This window comes from Equus caballus, chromosome 29, assembly GCF_041296265.1.
Source record: "Equus caballus isolate H_3958 breed thoroughbred chromosome 29, TB-T2T, whole genome shotgun sequence".
In the NCBI taxonomy this organism is placed as follows: Eukaryota; Metazoa; Chordata; class Mammalia; order Perissodactyla; family Equidae; genus Equus; species Equus caballus.
The window spans coordinates 15148719-15165599 of NC_091712.1; the positions used below are offsets into that span (position 1 = coordinate 15148719).

At 39.2% G+C, this 16881-nt stretch overlaps 1 protein-coding gene across 50 annotated transcripts in view; it reads left to right on the plus strand.

Annotated features, from left to right (window-relative positions):
* The window catches only part of PARD3 (par-3 family cell polarity regulator), a 614608-nt gene that overhangs the window by 309196 nt on the left and 288531 nt on the right, over nt 1-16881 (plus strand). The window lies entirely within an intron of this gene.

Consider the following 16881-nt stretch of genomic DNA (forward strand, 5'->3'; position numbering starts at 1 on the left):
TGTTTCTAAGATTGATAGTTTAGCCTGGGCCTGGAGTCAGACTAGCTGGTTACCAGCTATTTACCATATGTGAGATCTGGGCATGTTGCTGAATGTGTCCAGAATTCAGTTTCCTCATTTATCGAGTGGGGATAGTCAGAGAACCTGCCTCATCCGGTTGCTCTATCGGGTGAGGTAGTTCCTGTGAAAGGGTGAGAATCATGCCAGGTACCCAGAAAAACTCCGTGTGTCTTAATATATTTGTTAGAAGAAAATTGGCTGCTAATAAGAGAAAACCTAGATTGTGTAATAAGGAAATATTCCTTACTCATTTGTCAAAATGTCTGGGAGAAGGGAAGTTCAGGATTCAGTTTGCAGCTCAGTGACCACTTTGAGGATCGGAATCTCCATCTTTTCTGGGAATGCTCTGCAGAGGCTCCTTGGCTCTGTGCTCAGGATTGTCCTTTCCTGCCAGAGCTGCGACCATCACGTTCTTGCACAGAGCAAGGGGAACAGTGCCTTTTTCTTCTTGGCCTCTCTTTTGGAAAGCAAATAAACCTTTCCCACAAGCTCATCCCGCTCCCCTCCAAAAGATGCCCCTTTGTGCGTTGTTGTCCAGAATTGCATGATTTGCCTGCCCATTTCCAAATTGGAGGGAATAAAAGTTGCCCACGCTGGTATAGACTAATTGAGCTTGACCTCCCGGAGCTGGGGGGTGGAGGTATGGCTCACACAATTGCTCATCCCCTTGAACACAGTCAGGGTTCAGTGAAAGCAAGAAGGAGAGACAGTTAGCTAAATATGCTAAAGATGTCCATTTTTATTGCAAGATTAGGAGGAAGAAATTGGCAGCCCAGAGTTTCTAAAATATGATACATTTAATTATACTCTAAAAAGATCACTTTCACTATTGCAGTTGTAGATCTGTTTTTAAGAAAGTAGTATAGTTTTTCTTTGTGATTTTGGTATAAAATAGTTTCTTTTTGAGTAAAAGGGATTGCACTGAGAAGGCACACAAACACTTCTTTTTTTCAAAGACTAAACTTTGATTTGTTTCTGTTGAAATTATTGGAAGTATTTGTTCCATGATAAGTAGGTTTTTAAGAAACAAATACTTTCTTAGTCTATGATGTCTAATGTAGATGACATTAGCTAATTGATTCCTGAGCCTGAAAACATCATCTTCCTTGGTTTAAGTTTAAAAAATGATGATCTGTTCAGTAAATTTGATGATTTCACATCAGCAGGATAATTACCTAGATTGAAATCTTATTAAGAGGGCAAGAACGGCAAAAACAAAAGATAACCCATATTAAAACTTTGGCTAAAAGTAAGCACAATCATTTGGGCAGAAGAGGACCAATGGGTTATACTGGATACAGTGGAAATCTTAGTCCAGCTATTCACATTTAATTGTAGATTTATTCTTTTTAACTATTCTCCATGAGTCATCTGATTTTAATGGCCTGATATCTCTTCAGTGGCTTTTTTTGTCCTTAGTTTTTTGCCATTAAAAATATAATAAAGAGGATGGCATCACCTAGATAAAAGAATGTTTTATATGGTTAAAAAAAATCCCCACTCTGCCTGGATGATTTGTGACCATCGGAGTGGCGCTGATGGCCGTCTTCCTTCAGGTTTGCCGTCTGGACGGAGGAGGTCATAGAGTTCTAGATTTCGTATGCCTCCAGTGCTTTTGTTTTGGCTCTATTTCCTGCTGCAGGGCTTGTCTCTCATTATCTCTGTTTTTTGAAGGCAGTTAGGGCCATATCAGCTTTGCCAGTGGGAATAAACAGTAGGGATGAAAAGGACAAAAGAGTGTGTGAGAGCGTGGGGCCAGCGGGGCCTCTGGAAGCTGCAGGTGTCTTTCTCTTTTTGTGGGATTGATCCTACATAGGGGGATATTGGATCTCCTTGCCCACTGTTCACTTCTATAACCAAAGGTGGGCGATGCATCCTGTTGGAACTCTGTACCAAGATGCACTAGGAGTCAAGCTCAACGTGATTTCCAGAAAGCCTGGTCTTGCTTTTCAGTGACTAATTTACCTTGCTCAGCACAGCCTGTGGGTGAGTCCTACTTCATGTTCATATCAGAAGGCAGAGGACCGCGCATCTTTCACAGAGCATCCTTTTCTTACGTCAGTCTTGTGACTTCCTTCTGTGATTTCTCAGCGGAAGCAAAAAGGACTGGAAAACTATTTAGCTGTGGTTGTGTTGCCTAGAGAAAGTTTTCATACTTCTGAAATTTTGACTCTGAGACCCAAGAGACAAAAAAAGCAACAAAACCCTTAGTTTTTATATTTGGCAATGTGTTAAGAAATCTGGATTGCTTTTAACCATTACCACCTCCATGGCTCTGCATAGACTGTAATTTAATATTGGCAGATGATAGATCATAAGCTGACTTTGTTCTTATATCCCCACAGTTTATTGCAACTAATAAATTCCACAAAAGGAGAGGCAGGAACTTTACAATACATGATTGGAAGAATTTAGGACTAGAAAGTAGCGGGACCTTAGGGGAAATGTAATCTAATTGGTAGCCTGCCATTTTCACCGCCATGTCTTGGTGAACAGACATGAGGCCAATTAACTGGAATAGCAAGAAGGTGTGCCGAGCATTCGAGCCGCCGCTTTGCTCTGTCCTGGAGGCATGACTGCCCTGACCTTTAGAGAAAAACCATGTTTTAGGGTTCTTTCCATCAAGCAAAAACTTCATTTAATTGGCAAGTTACATTGCAGGAGGCAAACTGAGGAAAACTACCTTAGATGTTTGGTGATGACACAATTCAAGTGTGACATTGAATGTGCTCTCCCCTCACCTTTGAACCCTTGCCTCATGACCAACCATCCAGTGTCAAGTCGCACGGTCTCCAAACCAGGAGTTTTAGGAGCAAGCCAGTGCCTTTTCCCTTATTTTATGTGCTTTTGTCACTACCTGCAGCCATCATGCTCTTTCTTCATACTTCTTCATGCAGAACATTCCTGAACTCTGATCATTTATTTTTCCTGAGATGAAGAGGGCTAATATGAGGACAGTGTTTCTTTCTACGTTAGCCTGTATTTGTTGCATCCTAGATGTTAGAATTAGAAAATAGCTGAATGTTAATTCGAAAACATATTTAAATAAAATAATGCTAGAGAATAAATGCTTACCATTTGTCTTATTCTCAGAAAAGAATAGTTCAACATTGCTTATTCTGATACCCAACTTTTGAAAATATTTATGCATTATAACTAATATTCACATGATACACAATGAGTATATTTACAAATTGTGGAAAAAGTAAGTTTCCATGATAGTGTTTCATTTTTACTTTTTGTTAAAATTTGATTAAAGCCAAATTTTTGAAGATCTAGGGGAAAAGGGAATTTAAAAAATTAGAGCCTATTTTGGATGTGAGTAAACACATAGTAGAGAAGGAGAATTTTTGAGCATATCCAGATTTTACATGGGGGCGGTTTAAAAAAAATGAGCAAGCAGTCTGTAAGTAATTGTGGTACTAGGTTTTGTCTGTTGTACTTTGGTGTGATAAAGTGACGCTGTCTGGAGTGATCCAGCTGTCGGTCCTGCTTCCACATGTCTCATTACAGTTGGCTTTTCCTCTGATCTGCCTGCGTAGGGGAAGGTCGTTCTTTCCCAAGTGCTTCCTAGCCTTTTCTAAATGAAACAAATTTCTCATTTCCCTGACACCTAGAACCATCCAGATAACATAAAGAAGTTGGTTTCCAGAAGATGAAATGATCAGACTTTCTTAATTACAAATTGGGAGATGGCTTCTTCAGAAATCTGATTACAACAGCTGCACACTGGTCAGCGAAATGTCTGCTGGGTCATCCTGTTAAATGTGGAAGAGCTGCAGAAATTCTGACGTGGGTGCAGGCGGGGCTTCGTGGTGTCTGCTGTCGTTAATGGGACTTAAGGTTGGGTCTGGTGCTGCCAAATAGTAATTGGGAGGTGTTGTGTTGTGTTTATTCTTTAATTCTTTAGCCCATAGACACTGAGGAACCAAATGACTGTTCAGATTATTGGGTTAAAAATAATCAAAGTCCCCTGCCTCCAGATTCTAAAATTCTACAGCTTTCTATTAAAAGGAAGGGGATTTATTAATATTATTTCCTAATTGGCAAACTTTTGCAGAATTGTGCAGAAACAAACATATTTGTGTTTACTTCTAACAACAGCAAATGTAGAAACTAAAAACATCAAGATTGTTTTAAAATTACACTTAGTTTTAGTTGTAAAATGCCAGAGATTTTCTTTATAGCAGAAATCTCTCATGTTCACAATAGCACCAAAAATAAAACCAAGACAACCTTTGAAGAGAATTGTCATGTCACCTGGATATATTAATGCCGATAGCAGATAATTTTCTTGTGCTTTGTTAATAGGATGGCACCTATTACAATATGTATTAAAATTTTTTGAGTTTTAAAAGATGGCTGCTATTATAATACATGTCTTAAAATTATTCGAGTTTTAAAACATGATGAGTAAAGCACCCCATATATGTGTGACACGTATTGTTTTCCATAAGCCCTACACATTTTCTGCTTTTATTATCAAAGAATGTGGACTAGGAGTATCAAGTGAGGATAGGACTGAAGCATGGGGGCCCAGGTGGACAGTCTTCTGTGAAGGACACACTAATTCCTGGGGAGCCTTGCCAGCCACGTGCAGGGCCACTTTGGGTGGTCTTTTCTGAGGACAGTGACACTCAGTGTTTTACAGAAATTCAGCAGCAGAAAGACCCAGTGAGCCTGGGGAGTGGGCGCCAGGATTGGAAACCAGCCCTTCTAATGAATGGATCCTCTTGTCTGACCCTCAAGTCACTGGGTGTGTGGCCTTATCTAGGTTGTATAAACTCTGCAAACTTCATCTTCACTGTGTACAAAATGGGGAAGTGATCTCCGTTTGGCAGACATTGGCTTTGTGTGTGCAGATTAAGTCATGTTGCGTATCAAAATACAGATCCAGTCTCTGGTGTATGGTGGGCGCTCATTAGTTGCTTCTTTCCTTCCTGTCTTTATTTTAGGTAAGAACAGGCTTCATGGTTACACTCAACAGCTCCCGTTAGTATTGAGGAACTATTTTTTTTTCTCAAGTAATATTTCCTCCTTACATATTGGAAGTACCATTGGGTATGCTGGGCTGGCTCATTTTCCTCCCTGGTGTATTTCTAATGCTCTCATCATCCTCTCAGAATTGGATTCTTGCTTCTATGGCATCTTATCAGAATTAGAATAAAATTTAATCTTTTTAAATCATCTCTGGTTCTTTTCTGAAGAACATAATCTGACACAAAAATGACATTAGTGTTAATCTCTGTGTCTGTCCATTTTTTATATTCCCTTTGTTTTTGGCAAGCATGTGTGGTTTTAATACCATTAAATCTAAGGATACCATTTAAGAATGCTGACTGTCTGACGAGGGCTTCTGCTTGGCCATTGCTAAGCATCTGGGTCCCATTGTGATATGAATGGCGTTAGGGAGGCACAGTGCTACTCACTGGCTTTTGGAGAGGTAGCAGTTTAAGGGGTGCTTGTCAATCCTCCCGTTCCTTTATGACTGGCCATATTTGTTGCTTCTTTGGTTTATGGAGCTAAAAGCCCGCAAGCAGCAGGGCAGTGAGTCAGAAATTCTAGTGAGTGAACAAGCTGGTGGTGTGTGGATTAACTTTCCTGGGGAATCTGTCAGTGGCTGATCATTTTCTTGCCTGTGAATACAGCTGCCTGAACTGGATGTTTAGAGCTTGCACTGTGGATAAAGATACATTTTCATTTTTAGCGATGGCCCTCGGGGGCCTTTTTATATTTTCATTGCAGGCAGTCTTAAAGTTTTTTTGTTGTGAGCTGTGAGATTAAATATGACGACAAAAAGAATACGTGCTTTATACTCTTAACTCTCTTTATTCCCACCCATCTGTATGTCGCTTGCTTTTGAAAATTCCTTCTTTATTTCTATATTCTGTGAGCAGTGGAACTGCTATTCTTTACAAAATGCTGGTTCAGGGTTTGCATTAACATTTGCCGCCTACAGTATGTTGTTTTCATTGCCCGTTTCCTGAAGCCTGCTTATAGAAATTGGATCACGTGGGCATTTTTAATGTTGGAATTTTACGATCTGGGTAGATATACTTTTTCTTTATCAGCCCTACACAGGCTTATTCCAGCTACCTTCAACACGGTTCTGAAATAGTCCTAAAAAATTGCTATTTTAGTGATATGAGTCATTTTTTTCTTTCACTGTTTTCTTTTTTTTCTCTGCTCTTATGTTTGAAAAGAGATTGTGGATCAGCTTTCTTTAATAGTGAACAAATTATAAAGAAATTAGAATGCTTAAAATAAGCATGTAGTTCCACAGCATACACCTGATGATGTGTGGGGGCTGGGCGGGCTTTGGAGTTTCATTTCACATATGCATATGATTTACACTTCTTTGTAATAAGCACCCATTACTTTGAAATGTTTTTAGTTTTACTAAGTCAGACTTCATAAGATTGGAATACTGAGCCATTTTTTCTCTTTTTCTGCAAATAATTCCCAAATTGTTAGATAAAATTACAATATTGATATTTATTGTAATTAAGTTAAGCCCTTTGAGAAGCGTAGGCCCTTCCTGCCTCGGGAAATTCCTTGTGCTCTCTGAAATAATTCGTTAACTGGCCCTCGTGTGACTTGACTCCATATTCTGCTGAGAAAATAGAAGCAATTTTGTAGTAGTGTCCTTGTGTTCCCACCACCGCAGTGACACACCTACCTGTGTTTGTGCTCAGACACCCCTCCTCATGCCTGGAAGCTTCCCGCCCTCTCAGAGCCAGCCCTTTTCACTTCTGGTCTGTCTGCCATCTCTTCTCAGTCTTAGGACTTGCCTGTTGCCTTCAGCTCCTCTCTGCCCGGTCATGAATGTGCGTGTGTGTGTCTCTCTCTGTACTAGGTCTTTCTGGATCAGCAAATACATGTTCAGTTGACACTCCACTCTCCCCTCCAAGCCTTTGTCTCGCTGTTGCCTCTGGCTGGCTTGTTGTCCTTCCCAATTCACACGTTTGGTTCCTTCTTATCTCTCCCGTATCAGGTCATGTATCTTCCCCTCTGGAGACCTCCCCCAATTACTATGTTTGAAGGAGGGTGACGTACCTGCTGTCTTCCATTATGATCTCTTCTCTCACCATCTTTTCCTTATACCATTTATGAATTGGAATTTATCTTTGTTTATATCTGTTTCCATGCACTAAAATGGCACAGGCGTTGTCTTGTTTACTGTTGTTTGTAGCTCCTAGTAACCCCTCGTGTATTTTTGGGTGAATAAGTGTTTCAATGAATTAAAAGGAAAAAGTCCATAATGCCCTCACGTTTTCTGATACGGTGTATCATGGGTGGATTCTTTGTTGGGTGAACTAGATTGACCACTTTATAATGCCACATGACATGGTATTGTGATATTTATTAATTATGAACTACATGCTACAGATTATAGGGAAATCAAAGAAAATCTGTTAAATGTTAACATATATATAAACCTTATAAACACAGTGATACTATTGAGTCATTGCTGTTTGGTTGCATCATTGCTTGTCACTTAGCTTCTGTGTATGGCAAAAAGACTGGAAAATGATTTCAGACTAAAGGACCAAGAAATGGGAAAAACATTCTTAGATCAGTCAAGGTAAAACAATGTTCCTACTTTGAAAAACTTGATGCTGTGATGGAGAGCGCAACCTTCCTTATCCACAAATTTATTTAATCACTTCTGATCTTTCTCTGAGAATGTCGTGTAATTGAACATGGCTTCAGGTGTTAAAGGTGAGCACCAACAGACTATTTCCAGCAGTCTCTGCATCCGAATGATTTCTGCTCTACATCGGTTGATCCAGTGGCCCTAGGAACGCCATCTGAGTTTACAGTTTGGTAGAGGTAATGGTCAAGGAGGATAGGAGCTGCTGTGACTTCCTTAATTGAGGCGTTAGTGGGACATGAGGAAAAAAGACCCCTTGAAATAATGTTGTTAGAAGTCCAACATAGTCATCGATTCTATTAGCTTCAAACATACGGAATTACTTAAATATTAAAAATATTTAATTATCAGAGAATATTAAATTACTCTTTGTGTTTATAACTAAAGTGATAGATAAATTTTCCATTTAATTGGAAAAACAATATTTGAATGAACCAATTTGTTATATTTAATATTTTATAAGCAATTGGATTAAAAGTAATATAGTTCATATTCTCTCCTGAATACGTATTTCTTTTTTTTTTTTTAAAGATTGGCACCTGAGCTAACATCTGCTGCCAATCTTCTTTTTCTTTTTTTTTTTCCCTCTTCTTCTCCCCAAAGTCCCCCAGTTCGTAGTTGTATATTCTAGCTGTCTTTCCTTCTGGTTGTGCTGTGTGGGACGCCGCCTCAGCGTGGCTTGATGAGCTGTCCATGGCCAGGATCCAAACCAGCGAAGCCCTGGGCTGCTGAAGCGGAGCACATGAACTTAACCACTTGGCCATGGGGCTGGCCCTGTATTTTATGTGTTTGAGAGCTGTTTTTAAATTTTTTTTTTTCAGAGACTTCCAAGATTTTTATTTTCATTAGAATGAATATGAATTATAATATTACTCTGGGACCCCAAGCTGGCAAAATTTTTATTTTCTTTTAGAGATGAATTTTTCTTATTTTGGGAACAATGGAATTTTGGTACTCACATGTTCAATATATAAAATACGGATATTATAAATTCTGACCTATAGGTATAACATGACCTATACATATTATGCCTGTCTGTAGCTCTTTGAGATTATTTTCTTCATTCAATTCTCTGAGTAAAGCTTCTCTTTTTCTCTATGGATATTTGATATAAAATTGAGTTTTAGAAATTATTTCAAAGAGAGAACTAATATCCTTTGTTTCCTATGGAATTACGCAAAAAGTTGTTTAGTTAAAGGAATTAATTCTTATATGAAGATGACTTCACACTGGCTGTAAAAAATTTTATTTTTTATAAGTTGATGGTGGTAGGTGTCTCTATTCATTCCTTATTATCCTCAGGGTCCTTAGTCATCTATATGAGATGAAAGGTTAGAATTAGGGCGTCTTCCCAATTGCCTTGGAAAATGGTAGACTTTATTGGACCATATGGGGATTAATTTGATAACATTATTTTCTTTGTTTTTTATTTTGCGAAGATAATGGTTTCATTTTTGAAAAAGTAGTATGTTCATAGTTCCAAAATCAAACATTATACATGGATGTACAAAATAATAGTCTCGTCCCACTACTGCCTTTCAGTCACCCAGCTTTCCTCCCCCTGTGCAACCACTGTTACTAGTTTCTTGTGGATCCTTTCAAATAATACCATTCTTTTATGAGCAAATATGAAAATATATTCTCTCTTCATGTTTTTATATAAATACTATCTACCACATTCTGTGCTTTGACTTTTTTTCTTTTTTGCTTAATGTAACTTGGAAATCTTTTCATATTGAAACATAAAAAGTGCCCATTTTTGAAACAGTTTAATTTCCTTTGTATAGATAGGCCATTGCCTGGTGATGGGCGTGTAGATTGTTTATGGTGTTTTGCTATTGCAAACAGTACTGCAATGAATAACCTTTGTGTGTAAGTCATTTTGCATTGAGTGTTACTTGGATAGATACCTAAAAAGGAAACTGTACATTTGTGGCTTTATACAAGAGTATATATATCTGTAACGTTGATGGATGTTTCCAAACTGACCTCAGTAGATGTTGGACCAAGTGACACCCCCACCAGCACTGCCCACGAAACCACGTTTCCTCTGTTACTTCCGTTTGCAAAATGATGTTCTATGAAATCTGTTAAACTGGCTTGCTGAGAGCTGCCTTTAAAATAGTTGCCTTTGTACATTCTCTAAAGCAGAAGGCTGTTGACACAGTTGGCCGGCACGCAGGCTGAAAGTGGGCTTCCTCTCCTGTTAGGGATCGCAGGCCGTTCAACAGCTCCTTTGTCTCCAGAAGGGAAGCGTTTGGGAGGGGCGGCGTTCTTGTTGCTCTCTTGGAGTTCACTCCTGTTCTCTCACCTTTGCTCATGTGTAGATCCCTCAGACGTGCCTCACCCGCTGTTCTTCCTGGTCTCCATGTTTTCTCTCTTACTTAACTTTAATGTCTCTAATTTTTTCCTTTCCAAACCCACAAGTTATCTGGGAGCTGCGTGAGCACTAGCAGAGCTCTAAGTACAGAGGAGTGTTCAAACTTTGCAAAAAATCCATTTTTAAGTGGTAAATGTTTATTAAAATGATCGTTAGATTTTTTCTTGAGTGCAATATATTAGTAAGTTTGCCCCAATAATCTTAGTATACGTGCTGCAAAGTGAGCACTGCCCCAATAATCTTATGGAGAAAAAATTGATAAATGCAGGTTTAAGTTTAATAAATTTTTAAACAACATTTTTGTTAGGGAAAAATAAATAAAATTCACGTAAATCAAATGAGATTTTCTGAAAGATTTTTTTCACCTTTGACATAACTTGTGCATTCTTTTCATATTTTACATCTCAGATATTTGACACATATTTTTGTTATGAACTAGAATGATCATATCCCCTCAGGAACCACCCCCCTTCTCTCTGCTCCCCTTTCTATCTCCTATTTGAGGACAACTTATTCAGTAGTTGTTCTTATTTGCATAATTTGCTAGAATGCAAATGAGTTCAGTGATGGGACAGGAAAAGAACAAGATTTTTTAAGATGAGTGGCTCCCTAAATGCTTCTTGAAAGATAGGAGTTTTATGCTCAATTCTCAATGGTAATTTGTGCGCATAAGTTCTGTTATGAGCAGAATCAATAGTTTTCTTCCGTTAACGTACTGAGATGAGGTGCTGTTGTAATTTATTTCTCTGTTAACATTATTTTTCCTCTTATGCCATAGACTATACATTATATAATAGTGTAAAAACCTATTCAAAAGATTTAAACTCTCAGGAGCTATTGCAGTCTTCTTGCCAAACTTAAACATGCTGTGTTGTCCTTGGTGGCTGGGGTTCGTGGAAGACAGCTCATCGTGTTGAGATACAAGATGTGTGTCTATGGAATGGGTCTATTTGGGGGCTTGAGAATTTTGACCAACAGATGTTAGAGTCTCATTTATAACCTTTCTCATTTCATGGAGGATAACTGGCAATTTATATTCTTTTATTCTTTTCTCACCTCTTAGGACTGGGCATTCTTTCTCTTTCTTCCGTTGTTCCATCGTTATTGCCTTAGGTAAGTGTTTGAGGAGTCCTGCCTGGTCAGAATCCTCTGTCTCTGGACAGAGGATTTGTTTACTCTGTAAAGCCACTGGTTTTAGATTATTCTCGTTTCCCAACTTCTAGCTCTCTCATGTTTAAGAAGTTGAGATGGTAAGGTGTTGGCATCTGCAGTTATCAAAGAAAGTATCCCAGATAGCTACAAATGCACAGATTTCCTTCTTAATATTTTCTCTTATTTGTAGCATCAAAATATAGACCAGAAGTGGTTACAGACGCACGCGCGCACACACACACACACACACACACACACACATAGATTATAAATAAGTATTACATTAGTTATAGAGACCAAATGTGAAGCTTCTAAAATTACATTTAAGTGTCTAGAAAAAACAGGATATATATCCCCACTTAAGTGTTTTTTGCCCTTCTTTGACCCATGGTTTTGGATTCCTTTATTTGTCCATTTTTCTCTCTTACACGTAGATAAAGTTGTTCTAATTTAATAAATACCATGGTTGATAAAATTTGAAACAGAATTTGAGTGGCTCAGAGTACAACCTTATGTAAGAATATGGAGGTTAATACTTTACCTTGAGGCTATTTTCGTTAAAGAAGATGCAGCCTAGAAGCCTGATGCCGACGTCTTTTACCAACCAGTGATATCTTGAGTGTTATTCTTCATTTTTCCTGTTTCTTGTCTCTGTCCTTCCAATCCTGGAGATTCTCTTTCTGAACGTCTCTCCAGTCCCACTCTGTCCTCTCCATTCTCATTTCTCCTTCCCAAGTTCAGGCTGCCGTCAACTTAGGAGAGTCGTGTTGAAGCCATTCTCCCTGTCGCCTGTGTCTCCACTCAGGTCAGAGCGATGTGTGATAACTAACCCTGTGGAACACCCTTCGGGGCTTTGCCCATCCTCAGGACCACTGAGGGCGAAGCGGGTAACAGCTGCCAGCAGTCAGAGTGACCTGGGTTGGAATTTCACACCATGTGTAGGTTCAGCAAATTCCTGAAGCTTCTAAGCCTCAGATCAAGTTTCATAACTTTCTAAGACGTATTTCACAGGATTGTGAGGATTAGATGAGACAGTTCATGTAGAATGTTTTAAACAGTGCTCACACACAGGAAACGCTCAGTAAGTGCTAGTTTTGATGCTGGCGTTTTGTCATGGTTGAGTCTTCCTGGCCTTCCCTCGCTGACCGGATCCCAGCTGCTTCCCCGGGCGCTCCCAGGTAGGCCAGCTCTACTGAACTCGTTCTGATCTCCAGCTTCATTTCACCCTTGCGTCTCTGGGCCCCTGAGCATGCTGGCCGACCCTTCCCTTCTCTAAGTCCTATTCTGCTGGTCTCTAGTTGGAGGTCTCCACTCTTAGGAGATTTTTTTCCTGACGCCAGCCTCCTGTAGCCTGGGATCTTAACGCACTCCTGCCTCCGCCAAAACCCGAGTAAGGTGTGCATAGCAGTTTCTTACTCTGTTTCCATCCTAGCGCTTCCCATGGTTCATTTTAGTTGTGTGTCTTTCTCTTTTAATGAGGGCGTGGCCCATAGCTATTTCTCAGGGAGTTTGTTTGTTTTTGAGGGAGCCGTGTCTAAACTTCTGGTGCATTAGATCTCTTTCCCAACATTTGCATGTAAGCTTACTGTACTCTCAGTGAATACATCTGTAATTGCGAGGGGCTATCCATCTGCTTGTAATTTGTGTATCTAAAACTGTTCTTCTCTTAAAACATTTTTATAGCAAGCATTTTGATAAAAAGGTATCTTATTTCCATAGATAGTATCTCTTTCCTTACACTGAGTGTTAAACTTTTCAGGATCTCTTCTAGATTAAATTGGAGAAAGTTTGAGGGGAGGGCAAGGAATGTTAGATTCTATCAGCAGAAATCTAGGCTTTTGGACTTACGCATATTTGAAGTCCCTGGGGAAAGCAATTTTCCTGAGAACTTTGTATTTTAATAATAAACAGACCCAATTCAGTAATACTTTCATAAACTTTTGGCTGAGACTTCGGCATTAATGTCCTGAACTCTTAGAAACATATTTTTGTAGGTCGGCCAAGAAAAATATGTTTCAATTCAAATAAAAATAACGTGTTTGTTATTTTAAAGAGATTTTTCCATTGAGCTGTGTGTTAAACTTTTTGCTAATCTAGTTGTCTAGTATTGGACATGACGTAGGCAATGATTTGGTGTTTTTTCTGTGGCTCAATATAATGACTATTTGAATTTAAAAATTTTCAGTTTTGACTTGGGGGTAAGTTGTGTTAGTATGTATGTTATTATTTAACAGTTAACTTTTATTATACATTTTGTTGTAGATTTCAATAGAAGAATGGATCCTAGGTCTTATTTTTAAAAATATATTGGAAGTGGTAACTAAAATATGCGAAGAGTTCTTATTGATGGTGAAAGTGTTTTCTTGTGCAGCTTTTCTCCGCTGTTCGTAAGGGGCTTACCAGCCACGTTGAATCTGATGCACTCTGGAAGGCTTCCTCTTGGCTTCTCTGACGTTCTGCATCTAAGCTCACTCGTTATATTATTTATAGAAATGTCTGCCTTTTGCTCGGCCTGTGTGTGCGGGCCATTTCTCTAGACGGGATTTTATATGCTTTTCCGTGGTGGGACCTTTTAGTTTCTGTTCCCTTCCCTCCAGGCTTGTGCCTGCCTACTAAAGCTAGCTGATTCCTTCTGTCTAGATGTCTTTGAATGATCTTTATATGCTTTCTCCCGAGTGGAGGCAATATGAGTTGAACTCCTTGTTCTGGACCTGACTCTGCATCCACCTGTGCAACACACCATGGCCTCTGTATGCCAGAATGACCTCACCCCCTGGGAAATTGTGCATAGCTAATTTCCAAATGTTTCCCAGACCTAGAAAATTCTGTAATTGTCTCTGATTTTCTTATATCTTGTAATTTTGCTATGGTTTCAAATTTGTCTTTCTTCTCCTCCTTCATGTTTTATCTGTTGCCAGGTGTACCGTATCTTCTACTTTTACTCTTGCACACATGTCTTTCTCCTTTCATAGTACCTGTTCTCATTTCAGCCGTACTCCTTTTGAATGGACTGATGTCCCATTTGACTCCCTCTACCATCTGTTCCTTCTTTAGTCAATTCCGCATATTCCTATTTGCTTGATCTTTCCAACTACGGCTTGCATTGCATCACCCCCAAGTTAAAAAGCATGAAGAAACTCCATGCCGCACTCTGACTTAAAATTAAACTCGTCAGTTTGGTGTCCTCTGCACTCTGCAGTCCGAATCCCAAGTGAACTTTCTCAGGCCTTGTCTCCTGCCACAATCTCACATGTACATCCTATGCTCCATTGGGCCGCTGTTCCTTCCTTTTAAATAAGTATTCTGTTCCTTCTGCTTGAGATGACCCCCCCACCACTTTTTGAATTAGCAGTGTGTCATTAATGCCTTAATTCAATCTCTGATCACATGTGTGTTGGCTGCTTACTCTAAGACAATACTATGCTTGAAAATGGGGTGGCTGGACCAGGGATGTTGGTGAGATAGACCAAAATTGAATCTTAGCTCCTCCTTCTGAGCTGGAATCTTGAGAGAGCTCCTCGATCTCTAGTTTCTTAGAGGAGCAGAACCAGGATTGAAATGGTCACTTAATGAAAACTAATATTCCAAAGTTTCTCTTGAACAAAAGGAGTGTGATAAAATTTTGAGGAAATCTGAGTCATTTATTTCAGTTAATGATCTTTCCACAACATACCAATCAGTTTTTATCACACAACTCAGATGTTGTTTTCATTCTATTGAGTAAAAGAGGTTCTGGTGCTCTTGCTGTGTGTAGCACCCTATGAGGACATGATCATATGCCCACAGGTAGAAGGCTTAGATTTGATTCCCTCTCTGAGAGATTTCTTAGCCTTACATCTCTGAGCCACCATTTTCTCCTCTGGACAATTGGGGAAATTACCTCTCTTCCTAATACAGTTGTTCAGAGCTTTAATGATCATACCATAGTGGTTAACATTTTATGCTGTCAATCCAGAAAAAGTTTCATTTCTGTTGCCTTTAGCTGTGTGACCTTGGTCACATTGATTTGACTCTTTCCTGTTTCAATTTTCTTATTTGTAAAATGGTAGATAATAGAACCTATCTCATTGACTTTTGTAAGGATTAGATAAAATCGTGTAGCTCAATATTCAATAAATTTTGGTTATTTTAATTACATAATCTGCTAATCAAAACCTAAGATAAAATTTATTGTTACTCTCTGCCACTCACCCTGTCCTGGTGATTGCTATAAACTTTTGATAGTTATGTTCTATCATTAGGAACTCAACTTGCTTCTTATCTTTAAATATAAGGCCTTGTTGGATAGAATAATAAGCAAATTACATACAACCATCTATTCTACTGTCAAAGATTCTAGATTATGAGGGGTAGTTGGGAGACGTTCTTCCTCAATCAGGCTTCCTGTCTTGAAGGTTGGGGCACTCATGGAGATGCACTGGGGGATGGTTTTACTGCCTGAAGCCATGTTTTTGCAGGAGCCTTGGTCTGTTTGCTCTCTCTCGTAGCTATCTCTGGTTGCCATGGTATGTTCCAACTCTCTATCCAGCTGTCCCTTGCTTCCACATGCCAATACAGGGTATTTGAGTGTTTCTTCCTTCCTGTGCCGTACAGCTGCCAACTGCCCCCCCACCGCCCACCCCACCCCACCCCATTGCCCCTTCCTAACCTCTACATGGCTGGGATCACTCTCATTCTGCTCCCCTTCATGGTTATGACTAGTCTTTTAATTGGAACTTGTGAGGGCCTCCTCCGTTCAAAGTAACGTGAGGTACATTTGCAAAGAGGAGCATTCTTTGAACATGAATATTTACGATTAAATTTTGGTTCCAAAGCCAGTTTTTCTATAGTTGAAAATATAATACTAAATGTTCCCTTTTGTTTTTGTTCAGTTAAACATTTCTATAGTATTGACTATACAGGTATTGGTACTGAGTATTGACCTAAATAATTCCACCCCTGCTCTTAGATACCTTCTAGTCCATTGGGTCAGCAGAGGACTGGAATCACTGTGTGCCTGTGATGAAGCAACAGAGATGGGTGAAAAGTATGATGTGAACGTTTCAGTGGATCAGACAGTTGGCCAGATATTCAGGGACTCTACCCAAAAACAGTAGGACACTTTGGATAAATAGATATTCACTTTGGGTATCGAAGGATTACATGGTAACCTGGTAGAGCCAGGTTACAGAAACACGAAAGTAGAGGGAATTTTTGTTGGTAAGTAATCTGGTGTATTGAGGATTTAGGGTTCATGTGTGGACAAGATGGATACTAGAATTTAAATTTGGTCCCGAATGTGAAAGTATCCAAATATATAATATGCAGAGACAATATTGATGATGGAAAAAAGGGGTCAAGTCTGTCACATTGGTTCAAAATACATGTTTCTTTAACTATTAAAATATACTGAAGATGGATTTGAGAAGAGAAAGCCCAGAAGAGGATAAGAAATAATGTCCTGAACCCAGACTGTTGCAGTGCAGATGGAAAGAATAAATTTGATAGATATTAGGAGGAAGAATCAATTGGTCTTGTTAATAATCAAGATGTGATTTTCTATGATCGAGACATTAAAAATGGCTCAAAACACTTTAAGTAGAACAGAGGGACATGCACCAGATTTCGAGGGGGTTGAGGAACAAATGGGAGGTAT